This window comes from Neopelma chrysocephalum, unplaced genomic scaffold (assembly GCF_003984885.1).
Source record: "Neopelma chrysocephalum unplaced genomic scaffold, ASM398488v2 Primary Assembly neopelma1_86, whole genome shotgun sequence".
Classification (NCBI taxonomy): Eukaryota; Metazoa; Chordata; class Aves; order Passeriformes; family Pipridae; genus Neopelma; species Neopelma chrysocephalum.
The window spans coordinates 1,510,228-1,533,004 of NW_020897748.1; the positions used below are offsets into that span (position 1 = coordinate 1,510,228).

Below are 22,777 nucleotides of genomic sequence, written 5' to 3' on the forward strand. Positions count from 1 at the left end.
GCTCCCACAGGGCAGCTATGCACTCTAGGTAAGGATGACAAATGAAAAGGCTTCTCCGTTTTCTATAACAAAAAATCTTGCTGCTCCCCACCTTTCTTTAGAACTGCAAAAGTCAGAAGCAGAGTTTCTTTATCTCTCCTACCTGCTGCTAGTACTGCAAATGGCAGAGAGTGCAGGCGCTATCCTTATCTGCAACACCGCTGTCCTACATCGGGCAATAAAGGGAAGGAAAGAGTATTGTCAAAGTGAGAATAGGGAAAGGCTAGGCAAAGATTTTCAGAGAGAAAAAGACCACAAAAGTATGGGGGGGGGAAATAAATTTAGAAAACAAGACAAGAGAGGGGGAGCCTATGGAAAGAACCATTTGAAGACCCAAGTTGGGTCTGATCAGGGCACAAAGACAAAGCCCGTAAAAATAGGATCAGAAGATATTCAAGAAAAAGTGGGATTCAGAAAACTTGCCAGAATGAGAGAAATGATACACCTTTCCAAGTCTGAAATGTGAGAGAAGTGCATGAATTCACATTTAGAAACAGAACGCAAACACTATTATCCCTTTTTAGCCTAGGCATTTGTGTTGTTACAGTACTTAATTCATAAGATAAACCACTAAAATAAAACATACTTATTCTAATACGTCTTTTCTCAGCTGCATCCTGGCTTAAACTCTACAATTAAAGTGAGTCTACACTGCACCCAGTGATGTGATTTCATCTGACATTTGGTCAAAGCCATTCTCTAAGTACCCAGATCACCATGTATGACACAAACTTTTTTGAGAAAAAGTGTCATTACTGGTTATTCAGTTTACACCAGGCTCCAGCCAGGACCATCACACTGACATGGTACTGTGCCTGGTTGATGTGACATAGGGTGTAGGTACTTAAGCAGCTCCAGATTTCCAACTGAACTGCAGAGCTAACTTCAGGGATGTGAAGGTGCACTGTGTCTTGCAACACAAGCATAGTTTTCAAAAGACCATAGTTTCAAAAGAAAGGTATGCACTGACACTTCAAATTCAAAAATTCAAATATGTCCTCTATGTGTATTAAGTTGCTTATATAAAATGAATACAAAGGAAAAAAACATTACATTCCTATAGTATCTCACACTCCTGTAATCTGCAGAATTTAGTAGGAACACAGGATCACATCCCAGACTAGAAAACCATAGACCTATAGTGGTGAACACAATCTGCATCAATTTGAAGTGAAGGCAAATTATACATCTAGGGACAGCTGGGATGAGGACAATTAATTGAATAAATGTTAAGACCACATAAATTGAGTAGCTACTAAAGAAATGGAAATGGCAAATTAAATAATAATTTTTCATTAAGTATGCCATCAAAAAAATTTTTAAGGCTTAAGCTGAACTATTACAAAAAGTACTGTTTTTTCTTGAAAGTCAGAAAGGAAGGAGAACCTAATGAACACTGCTGCTAGAGTTTGATTAGCTTCTTAATAGAACAGATTCTTATACAGCTCTATAGAGTCTCTGTTACTTGGACTGCTTCGTGGAACTTACAGAAACTTGTCAAAGAAAAAAACCCAAAGAGACAGAAGTAGAAGGACAAAGAAATTTACTCAAGATACGTTAACCAATGCCGAAGGTTTGTTCACTTGCTTCAGAGTCAAGTTCCATATAATATGAAAAATACTGTATTTATATCAGCATCTAGTCTGCAGACAGAGGCAAAATAAACCCAGCCATCATGGCAAAATCCTGAATGAAAATGAAAATTAGAGGAAATATTTTCAGGTCTATTCACCACAAGAACAACTTACACCTCTGTTTTCAAAGTCTTATTCTCATACAAGAAGATAAAAAAAATTCTTTTTCTTTTTTCTCAATACTTTTCCATCTCCACATTGGGACACACCGCTCAAGAGGTTTTTTTACTCCCTGTACGTGTTGAGATAAACCTGGAGTGTAAGTATTTGCAAAAATACAGAAAAAAATCCCCAAAGGTAGCCAGTGTAGCTGAGAAGGCCTCCCTGCAGCTCTCAGTGAGAAAAATACAGTAAACTCCATTTAAACTCACATGCACTCTCCATACTGGCAAAAATGATTCCCAATTATATTATAACACTGCACAGACCCAGTGGGTTGAGCAGGTTCTTTATCCCAGCTACATGTAGCTTGCACGGCTTTGCTCCCTCTCTCTCCATCACAAATACACAGGATACAGAAATGCCAGACTTGGCAAGAGCAGGCTGATGATATTACTGAAGAGGGTTTACTTGATAAGATCATCATCTGGTTTTGGACTCTTGGGTATGCTCCCTTCCTCAGCAGAGGAACAGTAGCCCCTGATAAATGTCCCTTTGTGTGCAGATTCTCCCCTCGATATATGCAAAGGCATTTTAGTCCTGAGTCTGTCTGGTTTTTCGTAGCTTCTTATAGCTCATATACAGTTAGAGGTATATGGATCATTGTATATAATGAAACAGAAAGTGGCACAATTGAAAATACAGCTTATGCAACTCATATTTCTGAGAGAGACATTTTTCTGCAGGGGAGAAAAAGAAACATTTCACTATCACCTACACCAATTTTTCCCTAAGACTTTTTGGAATCCTTTTAGCTGAAAGATGTTTTGTTAACGTTTTATTTTTTACAATATTGTTTGCGTAACTGTGATATTTAAAGAAAATATTTAATAGACATTCGTATGTTTACCCAATATTGTAGGATTTCTTTTTTACTTGGAAAAAGTGAAAAATATCAATGTAGCCTGTGATGTTAGTGAATACAAAAAGATCCTAAAGTTAACTTAATATGAGGACTGCTGTATTAATATTGACATAATGAAACACATTACATGAAAAAAGTTTTGAAGATTATTCTTTTTAACTCTAAAAGCAAGAGCAGTGAGATCATCTGTGACTGTATCTGTGGTGTCTTCTCAGTTTACAGTACTTATGCTTAGAGATAGAAGGATCTATTTTCATCTCTCATTTGTGTAACAGCAGATAAGTTATTTGCTTTCTATTAGATATGGATGCTCAAAGCTATGAAACCACTGCTTAATGCTGATTTCTAGCTAAGAGTATGTGAGCCAAACTGTCCAAATGCCTTGCAAAAGAAGCAGATGCTTTAACATGATTTTCCTATTTCCTTTCAATGTTTGCAACAAAATTATGAAAGAATGAGACTACCAAGAAAAAGAAAAAAAATCTCAATAAAGATTAAAATTTATCAGTATTTAGTGTGACAGTCCAAAAGATCTAGTTACTGCTGAGATTAGGTAGGTGAGGAGACTGAGACAAAGGGAGATTGAATGCCATGCTCCACTGCATGCATGCAATATATAGTCACATCCATTATAAATACAATTTATATGAAAAGTAACATTATTATAAATAGAGACAAATGTAGTATAACTATAATGTACAATATCAGGATTCAAATTAATAATTTCTATATACTTGCTGGGGATGGCCATGCATAACAGATACATGGCTCTGCACTGCTCTGGGACTCATGAGTTATGTGCTTATCTATATCTTCTATGATCAAGTACCAGCAGTGATCAACACAGCTGTTTAACACTGGGCCAGACAGGAATTGACTGCTGGTTTTGGACACAGACCAGAGTACCCTCACTCACCCCTTCAGTGCCTCAGGCTGGACTATCACACTGCTTTCACTAGCAGCTACATCTTAGCATAGCCAAGACTTTGAAGCCGATATAAAGAGTGATGGCCACTTATACGGCAGACTTGTAACTTTGAGTGAAATAAACCCTTGAACAGAGATTGAGCACAAGTCCTGTGCACTACCTAAATCCTACTCTGAGGCTTACATAAGACTTAAGTAGAATACTGGCCTTGTGGCAGCCTTCTGTACAGGAATGATCATGACCTTCCCACGAGTAAATCAGAGGGACATCATGTATGTAAAGCATCTCCCAAATTGTTTTGTCTTACCACCTTCCCTCTTACAAGCACATGGTTTGAATACGCCACTGCTGCTTGGACAGATGCAGTGACTGGGGAGCCTGAGACCACAACTGGCACACGTTCTGTAGCAGCAGCACATAGACTGTCTTTCTCCTGTAGAATGACCTTCTGAGACTGACTCTTCACAGCTTAGACCTTAGCCCTGTAAATGATGACTGAGAACAAGTCCACATACTCTATGGCCTTACTGGAAATTTCAGCCTAAATAAGACACTCAGGGCCTCGGAGTAAGTCAGTGCTAGTACCAGTAGCCCTAACTTTCTCTGACAGTTGCAATCACTGCTTCTGAAAGAAGCAGAAGTAGGAAAGTATTTCTGGCAAAGCAGTCATTAAATGGGCAGTGTCAACAGTGATCAAAATAATTGTAATTTAAAATATATCTGGGCTACAGAATTATTTTCTCTTTGAAATATTAAAACTGCCCCTATACTATGATGTTTTAAAAATACTAATGCCATTTTAGAGCAGCTTCTTATTATCCCTTATTATCCTGCAATGGTGACTTACTATAAGAATATAAGTAACATAGCCTATTATTAAGTATCTAGAATTAAAATGGTTAAGCACTTACGAAATGATCATATTGAAAAAGATGCAGGTTGAAATCTTTACTCCCCTGCTAAAAAAATCAGCAGCTTACAAAATTAAATATAATAACATAAAAACTCCCCTAAAAATGTCTGTTTCTCTCTTCCTCCCAATTAAAAAAAAATCACATGCATCAATGCAAACAGAAAATTTCTATTTTAGCCATGACTATTATTTTCATGTACATAGATACTTTTCAACTTGTCAATTCCCCTCTGAGAGGCACATAAAATTGGCTGTACAAGGAGTCTTGGAGAAGGACAGTTTGATTCTACCAGTTTTATTCCCCATATGTTTTCATCTGAGTTGACAAAGTACATTAACAAGATACATAATGCATTAGCTTAAAAGGAATAGAATATTTAGACAAACAAATCCTACTTTTACATAACGAATGTTCCAGTTAGTGGTTTCAAAAATCAAGCCTTCCAACATTAGAAAAAGCCTGAGCTTTCATGCAGCCCCCTCAAGCCTGAGACCACTCCTTTGCAGATTCGAGTCCTTCTGCATAAAAGCCAGTTTTCTACCCTGTCTCCTGTCCCCTGGACACTGCTTCCTTGTGCAGCTCATCTGCCACTTGTCCTCCCCCTATTGCCTTCTATGGCCTCAGTGTTCCCCCTCAGTGGCAAGTATTGTGCCATATCCAAGCTCCCAGTGACTGCCTTCAACAATGCCCAGAAGCAAATGTCAGAAAAACATGAGCAGAAAGGCACATATGCTTTCCTACACACATCTGGTTTCTAGCTTTCTGTCTTCCCCCTATTGATCACAGATTATCTGCCAGTAAAGCCTAAGCTGAAACTAGAAAATTTCAAGTTACAGCAGAAGCACTAAGGTCATAATGAAATAAAAGGAAACTCCATGTTTATAAACTTCATACTGACTTAAAGTGAATAAATGTGAAAGTATTAATAATACTTGGAGAAGAATGTCATATTATACTCCATACATATTTTACATTTTTTCACATGTTTTGTAAGCAGTAAGATAATTTCATGCAAAAAAGAAGATTCACCTATGTCTGGGTTGTAACATCAGCATCTTACACATATCTGAGAATATATTTATAAATAAGTATACACAGCTTACAAAGTCTTCCACTGTGCCAAACATGGCCATAATATGTTTAGGTACTTTCTATATGCTTATGCTGTCTTCTCCTTTTGACACCAAATAAAAAATACTGGAAATTACTTTCTTAAATGAGAGACATATTCAAAAGTTAGTACCAAAGAAACTCCTATAAACAAGTAGTTCCAACCTTTGTGAACTCCCACGTAGTTGTTTCTCATGCATATCACAACAACAGTTCCAAAAACCTCTCAAATAAAGATGCATAGGCACTTAGAGAAGGCCAGTCTTGCAGCAAACATTTTAGTTATAATCTCTGAAAGTCCTGGGATTGGTAAATTAGATCTAAGCCTACCTCCTAAGGGACCTTCAATATCAATAATCTCTCTGTAACTCTGGAAGTAATATTACTTCCTTTCTCTCACCTTTTATTGACCCATCCTTTTAGATAGAAAGCAATCCAGAGAGGGGAGTGTAACTGTGTTTGCATGTATAGACATACATATAAAAATATAAACCAGATACACAGATATACATTATAGATAGATGGATAGATAGATGGATGGATAGATAGATACAGAGAGAGATGCATGTATATACACAGATTTTTATTTATCTACAAAGTATAGTATCTAGGACAAAAGTATCTGTGTCAATAGAAACCAACAGCTTCTAGGTTATACTGTAATATACATAGCAAAAAAATAACACATCCTGACATTCTGAAAGGAATGCCCTTTTCAAATATTCTGCATCTTTTTTGTCTCTGGCAAGTAGGTTTGCAAGGGGGCTTTGATTATATTGCTGATGTGTACTCCATATCACCTTTTTGGAATAGTTAAACAAAGCTCAGACCCTGTACCCCCTGAATAATATTAAAAGACAGCCAGAGAGAAAGACACAGAGGACTGCTTTCAAATATAGTGCTTGATGTTTGAGGCCTTTGCTTTCATTTGATTTTGGAATTTATCTAAATTCAACCATTGCATATTTTTACTCTTGAAATTGTTATGATCAACAAATTAAGGTAGGTGGGAAAAATATTTGTTTATATGTTGCTTTTTATCTCTTAGATACACTCAAAAAATAGCAAATGATACCCTCTGAAATACTGAGTTCAGTTGTTCCAAAATATTACAGGTAGAAGAAAGCAAACCATTCACTCTCATCTTACCTGCCACCTAAGCACACACAGAACACCTTTTTTAATTGATTGTCATCTTGATAGAAATATTTAGATCAATTACAATTATTTCAATTTGAGTGGCAGCCCACTCTTCAGTGCCATTCCAGGATAAACATGTCAACTAGTTTTACGTCCTTGGATCCCAAGAGTCTTATAATCATGCATCGTTCTTTGACTTTATTTCACAATCACCCATTTAGACAACTTCTGACAACTATACACTGGCAGTGCCTGCAATAAAATTACTGCTGTTCCTCCTTGTCATGAACAAATTAAATAAAACCTCTAAGAGCAAATCAATGTCTACTCTTTTTAATGACTATAATTATAGTAGGAAGAAGCAGGCAAATCACTACGAAGACTGTGAGTAGAAGGTTTAGTTTTGTCAGTTGTTTCTAATAGCTGTTTACATTTTGCACATTCATAGAGTACTTGGAAGAACAAAATAATTCTGTTTGAAAACTACAACACGGACCTCACAATTATCATATCAACAGTACACTTCTGTATCCAACAAGCTCTAAGTATTCTCATGGAGAAAGAGAGGCATCACATCTCACCTGTCCTACACCATGAGAGCTTGGTATAAATAGTGTAGAATTTAAAAGCACTACACAATAAAGATACCAGTGTCTGACAAAACCATTATTTCACCGAGAGGTATGATACTTCCCTCCGAAAGGCAATAAAAAGTAAATTCCACACTGCACTGTACATAAAGAACAGTTAAAATGAAAAATTTGTTGTGTGACATCCCATGTTGTTAACAATATAGGCAGATCAAGATAAGTGGGTGGATTTGGATCATCATCAGAAGACACAAGGCCATATTTGCCAGTCTATTATGTCATGTTTCTTGAATTCATGATCCTAAGAGTGCAATAACTTTTTATGACATGATGGAGAAGTTACATTTTATACATGCTCCAAATACACAGGCAAGATAAATGAATTAAACTCAGCAACCATATTGTATTTTTAAAATGTTATTGAGCAGTGTAGCATATGGATAATTCTGAAAATTAAAGCATACAAACCATCATAAAATAGTAATGTAAAGTAAACTGTGATTGCCAGATGATTTACATTAAATTAGCCCCTACCCTTCCCTTGTAAACCAAAACAGTAGGATAATATGAGAAAGAAAATAATGCTAAAGAGATTCTTCATTAAGTCAATGGGGAGGACAGCACCAAAATCACATATAATATTTCTAGAATTGATGATTGACTTGAAATCCTATCCTCTTCCAGAAACACCTAATCCCACTCAGAAGGGTTATCACATTTTAGGAGCAATGTTTATTCACATTTCCCTTCAGTCATTCCTATTCAAAACAGAGGTAGATTAAAAAAAAAAATCTACAAAGAATAATTTTGAGAGAAAATGGTAGTAAAGTTGTTAGAAGACAACCCAGTTTTATCCGAAAATTTTAACTTTTATTATTTGGCCAATTATTAGTTCCTTTGGTGTAATTGCATTTATCTTTAGCCACTAAAAATGTATACAATATTGCACATCCAAACCTATGCTTTAACAATATGCTAATTATACACTTCAGATAATCTGGAAAGAAATCCATTTTGCACTGATGATATAAGGGAGTGACAGTACAATTTACATTAAGAAATGTTTTCTCATTTTTCTCAAAAATTGGTTTGCACTCAGCCGGAGAAATCTAAATTCGACCAACAGGCATCCCTCGCTGCTTCTCCATGGTTACAAAATAACATGACAATCTGAATGACGAAAAAGATGCACATAAGAATGGGTTACAAAAACTCCTCTGGACACAGGTACACAGGGAGTCAATGTTTTCTTTTGTAATCTGATTAAAGAGATGATTATTGTATAAAACAATATTGCATGCTAGTAGCAGACAATTCTCAGTGACATTACTTCAAACATTTTGAATCAGCTATTCCAATTTGCCTAAATTAGCCCCCAGGGCAGTTGACCACTCCACATTCCTGACTTTTATGGGAAGAACTCTAACTGGAGAGGCTAATATAAAGGTTCCCCTCCTGCTTAGGGCTTCATTCACATACCTTCCTTCACTTCAAGTTTTACAGTGCTGTACCACAGTGTGCTTTTGCACACATTTTCCTGCCACGTTAATAACAACCTGTATAGACAGAGCTTGAAAGAGTGTGATCAGTTCATTGTAATTTTCCTTTTAGTGTTCAAAGGATATAGACTGCATCAACTGGGAGATGGCACAGTGAGAATTCTGCTTCTTGGCACACTGCTTTTCATCAGACACAGACATTGAAGCACATGGAACTGGTAGGCTAAAAACAGTCTTGATTTATTTATTTGACTCAGAGATATCTTGCCAGACACAGTATGAAAAAATTCATACCTGTAATTTACCCTCAGACTGATACATTTTATTACACTGTGGATTCATGGGGAAACATAGAAAATTATTTTCACAAGCTTTTTGGACCATGTAACTGTACAGACACAGCTGCACCACTACTGGAATCTAGTCACGTTTTATGTAATATTAAATCTGTACCTATGCATAGCAAACATAAACTAATGCATTCTAATGATGTGCCACAGATAAGACTAGTTAGTGTTTTCTCAGATGCAGAGCCTAAAACAGTATGGCATCCAGAAGCACAGACCCAGAGTTTTTCAAGATTACCAGCAACAGTGGACAGAACAACAGAAAAAAGATCTACAAGGATGAGTAATTCGAGTAAATGATTACAGACTATCACACCAACCACTTTTTATTTAATAAAGGATGTTTATTTAAATAATTTAGAGTCAAGCTATTAAATATTTCCATCAGACAAAATCTGGCATTTTAGAACATTTGGCATATGCGAACACCATCTTTATGCAACCATGTCCCAGTTTCTCTTTTTATTATACATTTATTTCTCACAGGGAGGAACAGAACTTGAACACCAAACTAAAACGAGCATTATTAGAAGACTTAACAATAACTGCAAGGACAGAAGCACATAAGCCTGAGGATAAAATAAATCCATCATAATGTAATTCCAAAAAATAAAAATGAAGTTAATGTGAAACCTATGAAAATTAATATCAAGATTTTAATTGACCTCAGCAGGTTTCAGATATGCCTTGCATGTTCAACATGATGGTTCAGTGAAATTTTGTAGAGTTTCTACACTCCATCACCAGTTCACCCCCTCAGCAGTTTATGATTTCCGCAGAAAACTGAAGTGTCTAAAATGACTCTCTGAAGTTACTTCCTTCTTTTCACAAATATGTTTTCAAAGGCATTTTTGAATATGCAAAAGCAAATTTTTACAGTTGCTGTTCTTCTTTTAAAAAGAGAAAGCCATGAAAAATGTGCAACTCTGTAGTGATTTTCTCTGGACTATGTTAGGGTGATAAATTGTGGACTCTGGGGAAAAAATACATAGAGGAAATGAATGGTAATTTGAAACACACCTAAAATTCACTACACTAGACCATTTCAACCTTACAAAAAATAAAATTTTCAAAACTATATTTTGCTTTTCAGATCACTTGAGTGACTTCTTAACCACAAAATGTTCGTCCAAATTAAGATTCTATTGTAGCTTTTTAAACAACATTTTCTGGAGGAAAGTGCTTGTGTTTTTTGTGCAGAAGAAGTTGTTGGTTTGTTTTCAGTTTTCTTCTTCAGGAGTTCAGGATTCCAACAGCTTAACAACTACTGACAGCTTAACAGCTCTTTCACTCTTACTCCATTCCACAAAATCTGAAAGCCACCCTCTAGAAACCGTGAATTTGATCAGTATTTCAACCTAAACACTTCACCATTTCAGGCTTCATAGGCAGAAAAACAGTATGATAAATTAGACTCACTATATCATGTCTCTGTTCACTTTCCTGGCACTATCTGCTTGAAGCTAAGAGAAGTCATAATCTGCCAGTTGCTGTATCATAGTCCTTTTAACGGTACAAAAGTGTGTACAATGAATTAGCTGAGGATAACACCTCATAGTTGTCCTTGTCCCCTTGTTCCACTTTTGTTCTTTTTGTTTTTACAGGAGAGAATTATAAAATGTTTGCAGAAGTTGGAGAGATAATTAAAAAGTCTTTATTTATAACGGAGTGCGATGTTAAAGGCGATGGGAATTCTAGAGACAGCCCAAACATTTTAAGCGCCCCTGTCACAGTGACTGTCTTGTGATTCAGGCATTTGACATCACATACCTGAAAGCCCCCAGTGCCAGCTTTTGCAGTCTTGGCTCTTCTCTTGCACTAGGTCTGTGAAACAAGAAGGGAAAAAGATGAATGCCTATCCATAAAAAGGCCACATCCTCTGCATTCAACACCACAATGCTGACACTGTACAAGGACACATGGACAAATGATTACCTGATACATGTTGTCCAGTTCCAGAAATGTAGGCTGCAGTTGCTGTGGATTTTCTACCTTATACCTCTCCTTTTGGCATTTCTGCTGCACTACTGGCAGCCCCCAACAGGAAGTATCTCATGTGCTCCATCAAGTAAAATTTCCATTTGGTCTTTTTATCTCATGACTGTGGGACTCTGCACAAGTAATAATTTAAAATATCTCTTACCTGCAAACGATTTACAATGAGGTAATCAATGTATTTCCTGTGATCCACTTTAGCATGCAAGAAAGTAGCATTCAATGGGTGGAAAAGAAGAAATTACAACAAATTCCAATCATTATGGCTTTTATATTATTGCTTTCTCTCCTTGTAAACATATGTTTACACTCACAGCAGTTACACCAAGAAAAGACCATTCAGGAGTTCCTTTATTCACCTACCAAAAGGCATTGCTAATAACAGAACATTTTCTAGGGTTCTGCCCAAGGGCTCTGGGGTTTAAACTGCTTTGTTGGCCTTTGCTTACCAATGGAGAAATGTTGAAACCAATTATTTTACCTCACTCACCCTGCATGCCTCTTGTACATAATGACATTTTTGAGGCTTTGAATCTCTTTGCTAAAGGCACTAAATGCAGATGTGTGCTGGGCTTGAGGCTTGTAAACTGTAGAAGGGAATACAGAGGCTGACTAAATGAATACTGGTCAAAGGACTGAGTCAAATCCCTCTGAATTCACAATCTAAAGCACACTAATGGACAGTTACCAGAAGTTAAATGTATGAAACTCGCTAACCCACAACAGCATGTTCACATATCTGAACCCTAAACCATAATTTTTCTATACTAAATGATTTTTGTTCTCCTGTGCTTTACATATTAGTTAGAGAAAATAATTATGCTGTAAATTATCTTATCTACTTGAAAAACAATTGGGAGAAGATGAGCCAGAAGTGGAGAGAGGAAAAGGGTTATATGGACTATTTACCCCTGCCCCAGCTTCGTATTTCATATTAAATACAAAGACAAGCATAGGAGAAAACAAAACAAAACAAAACCAAAACCAAAACAAAACTAACAAATTACTGGGTGTCCCAGTAACTTTCCCCTTCCTCTTCCCTGGGAGCATGTGGGTGGACAAGAGTGTGTGCACACAGACAATGCAGGAGTGTCTCCATTTTCTGCAGTGGTCCCTTATCTTTTTACCTTGTCTGATGTTATGTGTTCTACCAACCTAATGTACCTCTTGTTATCAAACCTCCTTATTGTTACAAGGATAAAACTTTTCTTTGCACAATAAACCAAAAAAGTTCATTCCCACTACACAGAGCATCACTCCTTTTTTTACAAGGGTCTTTCGGTTTTCTTCTTTCTTCTCGTTTATCTTTAGTCTCATCTCCTCAGACCTTTCTCTTGGTTTCCACAAAAACAGTCAGAGAACCCTAAAATTAAGAGTTACTGTAATTACCCATACAGTGGGTCCATATCATGGCCCCTGCATTCAGTACATCAACATACTGTGTACTGCAAGGAAATCTATTAGGAATTTTTTTTTAATCTTATTTTTGTTACTTTCATCCAATGTATTATAATTTCACATTGAAATATCTAGATAGAATGGAGTTCAGCAATTGTGGCCACCTGAAAGCAAATAGATCAGAAAATTCTAATAAAACTGTATCCAGCTCCAGTAGCAACAAACATCTTGTTCATCTCAAAATCAGTAACAAAAACATTTTTAATTTCTTCTTCTCAATATATGCTTTCAAAGTTGATTATTTTATGTTTTTCCCAAGTTCATTTTCCCTTTTACAGTTGGCTTTTCTATGTATCTTTGCATGACTTCTGTCTCGATGTTTGCAATTACTTCCAGCTTTTTCATTCATATGTACTTCATTACGCTCTTCCAGATGTCATTCACTTCTGGCAACACCCAACCTGCTTGTTAGTAACACTTTTAATAAACTGTAGTTTAGAGACTACCATATATATAAAGCACCAGACCATATTTTGACTGTCTAGCATCATTTATGTCCAAGCATTTAAACTGGATGCACGTGGAGAATAAAATTTTGGGTACCAGTTTATCAATATTTGACTAAAATCTACAGATTCTACATCTACATCTAAATAATCTATATTTCTTAATTATCTGTATTTGTTAATATTCACTCATGAATTTTATAATGCTCTCAGAAGAAAAAAATTATTCTTTCCTAGTAAGATTTGCCATCTTCCTTCCTTTCATCTCTTCATCATAAAAGTGTCCTTCTTATAGTTTGTAGCCACTGTAAAGTTTTTATAGACTCAAAAAAGAAAAGAATTTAAGTCCTAAACCAAATATTTTTTGTAAGCTATTGAAATCCTTGCTACAAAAAGCAAGAAATACTTTTTATAAAGAGCTCATGTTTTTCATAATCTTGGGACAACTTTGAAATTGCCATTTTGTGTTGAACCCCCAAACAAATAAGGAGACTTCATAATCTTCAAAAGATTTGCACAGTGTTTCCTACAGCTCACACTGCCAAATGGATATTGTTCCCAACTATCCTGGTACAAATATGTGATAGACTGACCAGATCCAGGTCAGACCGACCCGCGGATTATTTTTTGGGGCATCTCAACCACATGAAACAAATAACATCACCAAATGTAATCAAGCAACATGCTGATCAATCTCCACCTACTTTGTGTAGGCATATCTGTTCATGAAAAGGCGCAAAAGTACCTCTCGCCTCTTGGTGACATTTGCTTTTTTCTTCCCATTCAGGTATGCACCTGGAATGCCAAGCCAAAATTGTTCCAGTATCCTGCCTATTGTACTACAAATTTTGGGTTGTCTGCCAAAGCCTCAAACTATGTTTAAGGCCACTGAGTTGTCACAAGTGTGACACTTAGATTTAGCCCCTGTTTCAATTCTGGCAACTGTAATCAAACATCCTCAAGAAACTGCTGTGTAATCAGGAAACGTACCATAGTAAGAACACGGGGCTGCTACATCTACTTCAGTCTCTTAATTTTGATGCTAAGGTTTTCCCATGCTTACAACATGCCTTCAGAAAGCACAAAGAATGCTTTTGTGTTTCAGATTCACATTTTTACTATTACAGAATGTGATTATTTTGGATTCACGCCTCATCCCCCATCACTTCATACTACCTAGCCTGAAGGTGGCAATCAAATTTTGAAACTGTAGTGTTTAAGTTACTTTGCCCCATTTGAAGTAGGTCTAAATGAATTTCAACACTTTTTTTTTTTGTGACAATTTTCAAGTCCAAAAGGACTTGTTGATTTTTGTTTCATATCTTAGCATTGCAGGTAAACCAGTATGGTTAGGGCCGGCCTCTTGTCTCCGTTCGTAATTATTCTTTAACTTAGCATGATGCCATGTGTCCAAAATTCCCAGCTGACCTCAGCATACATTTATAGGTTAATATTTAAACCACATATATATTGATTAATATGTGAATGCACTGCACCACTGACTCTAGAATTGTGAAACAGAGACTGTTTGAGCAAAGGGAAGGGGGATTTCTTGAGTACTCTGAATGTTTTCACTGACAGTTCCAATGCAAATAAAAATTTAATTACTACATAATCTCGCAGTTTCAGCTAATAAAAACATAGCATTTTGATCCAAGAACTTTTCTTGAGTTCTACTGTTAATAAAAGTGCAGATATAAAAATATCCTTTGCAGTTTCTCAAATGCAACAGATGGCTGTGTCTTCTCTTGAAAAATATGGAAATAGTGTCATGCATCTCAGAAGTAGTCCATCCATAAGCTTGTGTTTCAAAAGACTATGATTAAAGACAATGTATCTTCTGACAGATTACTGTGTGACTTTGAAAGAGAAGTATGTAACATCAAATGAGCTTTCACTTATCCCCGATTTCACACCCAGTCACCATATATATCATAAAACATTGGTATCCCTGTATTACTCCACTTTTAATTTCTCCCAAAAGATGATCCAGTCAGTAGTAAACTATTCTCCGAATTAAAAGTCACAATTGGTTGAAACCGAACATTTGCACACCAGGCACAGAACAGAGTTACACATATATAGGGTTTTTATCCACATTTGCATTTGGTACTGGGGCAGTTGCACATAATTAATGCATGAGGTTTTTACTTATTATCAGAAGTCTGTTACTGAAGTAGGCAGTCCCAAGTCCTGCAGGGAATGTCGCATATCCTCTAGATGTCTCTGGAGATTAATTCTGAGAACATTATAACTCTAAGCAGGGTCCATTGTAAGGAGTCAATCATTATATTAGCATTATAGCTGTTCTTCAGTATTTGCTCTGTTGGAAGAAACAGAATATCTTTGTGCCTGCAGTCTTGACTTGAGGCTACCCTCCACAAGCACACTAAGCTGTTATTTTCTTTCAGATATGTTCCTATCTTGAGATTTACCTCTTCATTTTAGCAACATTATTTATTTTTGTTAACATCTCAGTTACTTACAGTAATATACTATAGTTCTATAATATTCTTTGATATATCCATATTAGAAATTGTGCAGGCAAATACTGGGTGAAAGATGCATGGCTGAACTTCTACTATGGGAATCTGTTTCACAAAGCTGCGCATTACACTACTGATTTTTAGTATCATTATACTAACAACTATCAGAATGTAAATAGACATACACTTTGGATTTACACACTTTATTTTACGATGTTTGCCACGGAAACAGAACAGTCCCCGGGGATAATAGTTTTCTGTAATTTTGTAAGTGATTGTACAGCAACTTCTGCAGACAAAACACAGTCTACTACATGTAGTACCATACTGCTCCTCTGTACTGGACCAAGGCATAACTTATCCAAAACCCACTGGTGTTACTTTCCATTTAGTTCAGCTGGCTTTGTGCAGGCATTTAGGAGACAGCCTCAAAATAGCACAGCTGCATTTGTGCAGATATTCCCATCAGAGGGAATGAAACGACACCCTTACAAAGCACAGAAAGTGGAATTTGAGAGCCATAATGTGGGCACATGGCAAACCGAAACATAAATGGACGTTTCCCTGAGAAGAACACACAGACCTTCATTTTTGTAAACTGAAAATGCTACATAAGGATACTTGTTTGCAGCAACAAAAAATGCCATCTCTTGTCTCAAACAGTAATCTGTATTAACTGGAAATAAGCTATCATTCAAGAAAAGTGCAACTGTTTTTCAGTGATTTTGATCTCCAGCTATTATTTACCTTAATTTGTGTTTTGCTCCATTAAAAACACATCATCAAGAACAAATGTGATCAGTGTAAAAAGACATGACAACAGAAAATGTTGTGCTGCCTTTGAACGAGATAGAAAAAAGGCCTGCATGGCATTGTATAGTAGTCACTAGCTAATGTATAAACTCCTTAAAAGCAGATTTACTTCATTGTAAAAACAGTGCTTTGAGCAACCTAGGTGATTCTCCTTAAGTATACGCAGGGAGAAAAGAAGAAATAAAAGACACCTTTGCATGAGAGGTTGTGTCGTCTCCAAAATTGAGTAAATTTAGTTGCTGTTGCAGCAGAGGAATGTGATAGGAAATTTTAGAGTTGAAGGAGAAATGTCACAGTATTTTGATAAGAGAGCGATGAACTTTTTTTCCCTTGTGCCATTATCAAGGCGAAGTGAACAAAATACATCATTTATAACCCACTGCTCTACCATTATCTCCTGGTGAGACACTTGTTTTAAAACACACAAGGACCTTTTTTCTCTAAGACTAAAGCTCTCTGTGAGGTTCAGTCTTCCTTTATAACCATGAAAGAAAGTTGACACTTGTGTGGGCCAAAGTTTCCAGGCAACCACACAAGGGCACTTATACACCCTCCAGGTCACCCCTCATTCTGAAGTACAGAGGAAGCATATGAACAGTGTGTGTCCCTTTGATCACAGATACCATCTAAAACTGATGTGGAGAGAAAATCCTGCACTTTGGAAGAAAGGTACTACAGTCTCCTCAAAGCTTTTTCTTACCTAATATACTCGGAAACTAAAGGTTAGCATGGTAGTACAGAACTGCTAAAATATTTCTGTCTTACTAGCTACGAAGTGCCACTGACTCCCTCCTGATGTTTAGTACTCTTGCCCATGTATTTTTCCTCCCTGGTTTTGGTTTGCTTTCAGTTGGGTTTTTTGTTTATTTTGTTTTGAGGGTTTTTTTGCTTGTTTGTTTTTAAATATTAACCTCCAACACAACAGCTCAGTTGATTTACTGTGCAAACCTATGCTCAAGCATCCAATTGTGTACGAGCACCAGAGCGCTGTACTAGAGAGAATTCAGTAGAGGAAACTTCAAGTAGTATTTATAGACATAGACAAAATTCCACAACCCTTCCAATGTATCAAATCCACCATGTAAATAGAAAATAAAAAAATGCATCCTTTCATTTTATGTTGAAAAAGAGGGAAAATATTTGTAGTCAAAGCCTAGTGCCAATTAGTATAACCAATGTCTGTTTAGTGGAACAAAATGTCTGTTTAAGTAGAATTAAATGTACATCATACTAAGCTACCACATCAGAAGATAATAGGGAAGATATCATGGTACAATATTCTGAAGACCGCCTCATTAGTACTCACATATTTTATTTGTCCTGTAGTATAAAAGTCAGATTCAGACATAAGCAGTCAATTTAGCTTATTTCATGAAAACAAATAAAAAGATTGTTTCCAGAAACAGCAGATGAATTTACTGGAGCCCTCAGGTTACTCCACATATCCTACATAAAATGTGTTTAACAGCTCAAATGGTTTCTTTTGACTATTAATATTAATGCATTTGCTGAGTCAAGGAGGAAAAAAACATGTTATGTGAACAACAAGAAGAACTTTAGAAGGAAAATAAAAGGAAGTGTTATTAATTTACATTGAAATGTACCACATTTCATTCTAAGAAAAAATTAAGAAAATACTGATGCAAGCCTAATTATAACAAAACTTACCGCTTCAAGATAATTTTTAGATGCACAAACACAGGATATACATTTATGCAAATACTTGTCACCTTAAGTTTTAGTCTAACACTATGTCACCTTAAGTCTTAATACTATGTCACCTTAAGATTCAGTTGTGCATGTAAAAAGTGAGAAGAAAAACTACAGACTTTTGAACTACTTATCAATGTTTTCATCTGGAGACAGGTTATCATGAAAAAAACACTTATATCAAAACCCAAATAAAAATAAAATAAAATGCTTATTTCTATTTTCTTACTTATTACTTTCTACTTAAATTAACAGGTACTGACATGGTTCTTCAAGTTTTTGCTGATTTTCTCATATTTTGGGAACTTTCCACAAATCACTGAGATGAAATTCCAACCAAATCATTGCCTGATAATAAATGCAAAAACTCAGATCATAACAAAATTATGAAATTTAAGAAATAGATTAGTAAGGTGAATATAGTAAGCTATTACATATAAACATTTTTGTTACCCATTGCACACAAAAAATTAAAAGACAATGTTAAATATAAGATATTTGAAATCTTTTGCTGAATTATATAATATTTCTCCTCATGTTGTAGAAACAGTGCCAGACTCATTCAGATGGATAGATGCTTGCAGCAAGAAAGACTATTTAGAAGTTAAGCCATTCAGGATTTTGAATGAAGCTTCTTTCAAAGCTTTACTGTAAGACCTATGATTTAATTACCACACTCCAAAGCTGGTGGGCAGGTCACTCTATTACCCAGTTCCTACATTTAACTGTGGTAGAGAGGGTTTGGTCTAAGACCAACAGAGTCTCTCAAAACAGGATGATAAGTTAATTTCACAGTTATCATGAAATAACATATGATATTAGGTGGTAGCGACATGATAACTCCACTGGAAACAATGGTAATTACATAGTAAATCGTGTCAATGATACTGCATTATCTCCTAACTGTTCAATTAACTCGTGTCACCACTGCATACTATATTTAGAAAGTTGCTGATGCAATATTTCCGTATCATAATTGCAAAGATAGTTGAAGAAGATAGCACCCTATAATTTTAGAAAGTTTCTAATATTACTTGGTGAAACTATTTCTATTATGAAAAACAAACAAACATCAAGGTGAAAAATGAGACCTAAAAACCTGGAGGAAACCACCTGAAATAGAAACAGGTTGGCAAGACTGTCATAAAAGAAAATATTTTTCTTCTTTTATGTAAGGAAGGATATATTATTTCATAAATTTAATTCCAATTGGTATTTACTCACCTAAACAAATGGCAAGAGCTCTCAGCCATCACTGAAATAATTACAAATTTAATACCTGAAAAAAGTAACTTTTCCTATGCTGTGCAGATAGTCTGATAAATGCAGATTACTTTATACTAGGAGAATATGCTTAAATTATAAAATAGCACAAGTATAAGCAAAAAACCGGACCTTTTCTCTAACTCACTCAAAATGTTACAGTTTCACCAGGAACACAAGTAGCCTTCTCATTTTCACTCATCCAAATCAAAAGTCCAGGAAGGTGAAAGGAATTACTCAGACATAAAATGGAATAAAATCCTGTCAGGAAACATGCATGGGTATTTGTCTTGTTATTGCCATTTAATATTCAAGACTGCAAGATAGGATTGTTCTCTTTGAATGGTGTCACGTTCTGTTCGTCCATACACCATTACTTCAACAAGTTTATTCTTAAGCACTATCTTTTCAGTACAGAATTAAATCATCATGTTTGTACCAACAAATCAGAGTCATAGCTAGTTCAAAGCTAAGACAGAGGGAAGGTGTTATCCTGATTTACACCATCTTAAAATCTTGCCCTGCAATAGTCCTTTCCGTGAAAGAAAGGGCCGATACCCGTGAGTCAATCCTTAAATACCAACCAACAGAAAATTTTAAAAGTCTCTCCGTGATAAGGATGCTTTGGGACACAAGCACCTAAGAGAAAAAAAATTTTTGAAAATGTCCCAGAGTATCTTCATGAGTATCTTAAAGCTTTAGACTGCACAGCGGTATTTACCTGCAAAAGAAACACTTCTGAAGCATGAAGTTGCTTTTGCCATATTTTTCAATTTTCCTTTGTGACAATGCCATTTCATACAGCTTGTTTGGATTTAGAGCACCTCTTTCAAGGCCAGCTCCACCTACTTTTTCATCTCCGCTCATACCACTTTTGTCGTTATAAAAGCACAAAGGAATCCTCATGATTTTATCGCATGACTCATTTCCAGCAAAACCAACACACATAGTTTCAATTCGTTATGCATGAGAGATGTGTAAAACTATAGACTTGGGACTCTAGAGGACAAAACAAGCAAAATATGTAACCATTGTATCTGAATCACAATGGAAGTAAAACTCTAATTTTAACACAAAGACTGTAGAGTGAATTCACAAACACCAGGAAGACTAAAGCTATCAGACCACATCCTAGACTTGTCCTTGGCTGTCCTAAGAATTTACCGCATAACTGTCATCTGTAGTGGTCAGCTTGTGCTACAGAGGCACAATATGCAGTTCAAGCAATGCTTCCATTCCCACTTCCCAGCAGCCATCCTTCTCTCAGTCCCCTGGGACTGTGACACTACTCATCGCCTGTGCGTGGTCCTACCAACTGCTTCTTTGGAAGTTATGGGTGTCACATTGGAAGCTAAATTATCGGCAAATAAGGAAATCCACAAAGTTCAAACATAGCACAAATCTATTCCAAAACATTGATATGAATAAGGTATGGTAAAAATTCCTCAAAACTCAATGTCTCTTGTGCTAATTAAGCATCTAAATTTAAGCCGACTCCTGTCATACATCTATCAAGTCACAGAATAAACGTACCAGTACAAAAACAGACATCAGCAAGAGTAAACACATCACAAAAAAACAAAACCAAAATATTCCCCTCAAATTGTAAATAAATTAGTAGGTTACACTAAAAAAAAATCTGCAAAAAAAAAATGGAAGGAAAAGAGAAACCAGCTGCATTTTCAATTTCTAACAGGAAAACAGTGCAGTGGAAAGAATCCATACTGCTCCAAATTGGGTGACTTCTGGAGCGTTTTTTTTTTGCTATTTACAGTATATTTATATTTTTGATTTGGCAAAGATCTGCTGATTTTTGAGGCACATGAGAGATGAGTTCAACTTTCTGAAAGTGGTCTGAATTATAAAACCACAAATCAAACAATCCTGATGTAGTACACTCTGTTGCCAACTTCTGCCAACTAATGTTGCACATAATAGTGAAGCTGAAATTAAAAAAAGGGTTGGTTTGGTTGTCTGGGATTTTTTGGTTTGTTTTTTTTTTTCTTTACCATCTTCCATAGAATTTTTGAGAAAAAAGACATTTCTTTTGAATCAGATATCCATTATCAATTTGGACAGAGAGCGTCTGAACCACTATTATCTGCAAATGATTTATGAGGGCGGGTATTTCTCTACCTGAATGTTTTAGTGAAACCATAAATATAAGTAGAGGGAAAGATTCAAAGAAAAAGCCTTGAAAAATATTTTATATGGGAAGCTACTTCCATCTGATGAAAATTTTAATTCACCATTTATTTGTTTGTAAAGTATTTTCATGTTAGCCAGATCTATCCTCCCTTCTTACTGATATTTTCAATGTATTTACTATAAATACTTATGTATTAATAAAATATACTGAACTAAGCCAACTGATCAGATGTCTTCCCATTGACATTAACTAAGAATGTATGAGAGTCTGAATCATTATTCAGAAAAAAAAGTCCATTCAATATAGCACTGTAAACCCAGAGTTTTAAGTTGTTCATGAAGAACGCCCTCAAAAATCCTTAAAGCAGCAGTATTCCCTTTTCTGTTACATAATCTGCAACATATTAAGCATCAATAAGGGAGTCATCCTTTGGGAGTCATCCATCTCAGCTTCTAAAATGGTGTCAGTAATTCCTTCTCCTAAATGGAGAAGGATGTTTTTATACAACAGCTGTATGTGGAGTACCTACCTTAAGGTGGAGTAGGTATACTCAGTTCCTTCGGACTTCTCTTCCAGACTCAGTTTGCTGAGACCTTGAGATTATATTGGAAGCACCACAGAGTAGTATTGATACAAAAATTCAAAACCAATTTAATGACCATTTTGATTTATGTTATTATCAATTTCCAACATAGCCTATTTTATGTAAAAGACAAAAGGAAAAAGCAGAAAAAAAGGCCTGTTCTCCATGGAATTGATTTTTGTTAATTTCATCCTCTAGATGAAATTCGTGTTTTTCTGAGCTTCCTTTTTACTTTTTTCTTATTTCTGTTTATTATTTCTATTCATTTATTTCTGTTATTATTAACTAGATCAAAAATATATTTCTATAAATTGAAATGGAAAGAATCTTTTATAGTACTGTAAATGTCTTCAGACAAAGTAAATGTTAGGGGGAAAAAAATGTACCTACTAACATTCAATAGCTAAAATAGAAATTTACATGCATGTGTTTCAATATACTGCCTTCATTAAGACACTTAGATACTTATCTAACAGTCAACTAAAATGCACACATGCTGGATTTACACTTGATGCATTTACACTTCTAATAATGTATGTATTAATCATGTTTTCCACCAGAAGACTTCAAAATGTTGGAAACATAAAAGGGAATCAAGCATCACATCTTCCTAATATATCAAGGTAATACCAGTCTTCTTTCACAGTCA

General features: G+C 35.7%; 1 protein-coding gene across 5 annotated transcripts in view; it reads right to left on the bottom strand.

The window, feature by feature from the left end:
• Positions 1-22,777, bottom strand: part of ZFPM2 (zinc finger protein, FOG family member 2) — a 307,974-nt gene that overhangs the window by 165,984 nt on the left and 119,213 nt on the right. Inside the window, exons 1-2 of one of the 5 annotated variants that reach the window (XM_027692383.1) lie at positions 11,161-11,189; positions 10,996-11,049 (exon numbers count right to left, since the gene is read on the bottom strand). The exons of the other annotated variants lie outside the window; for them this stretch is intronic. The gene's annotated coding sequence lies outside the window, so the exon portion shown is untranslated. Of the gene's footprint in view, positions 1-10,995; positions 11,050-11,160; positions 11,190-22,777 lie in introns of those variants that run through there. 5 annotated transcript variants of the gene reach the window in all.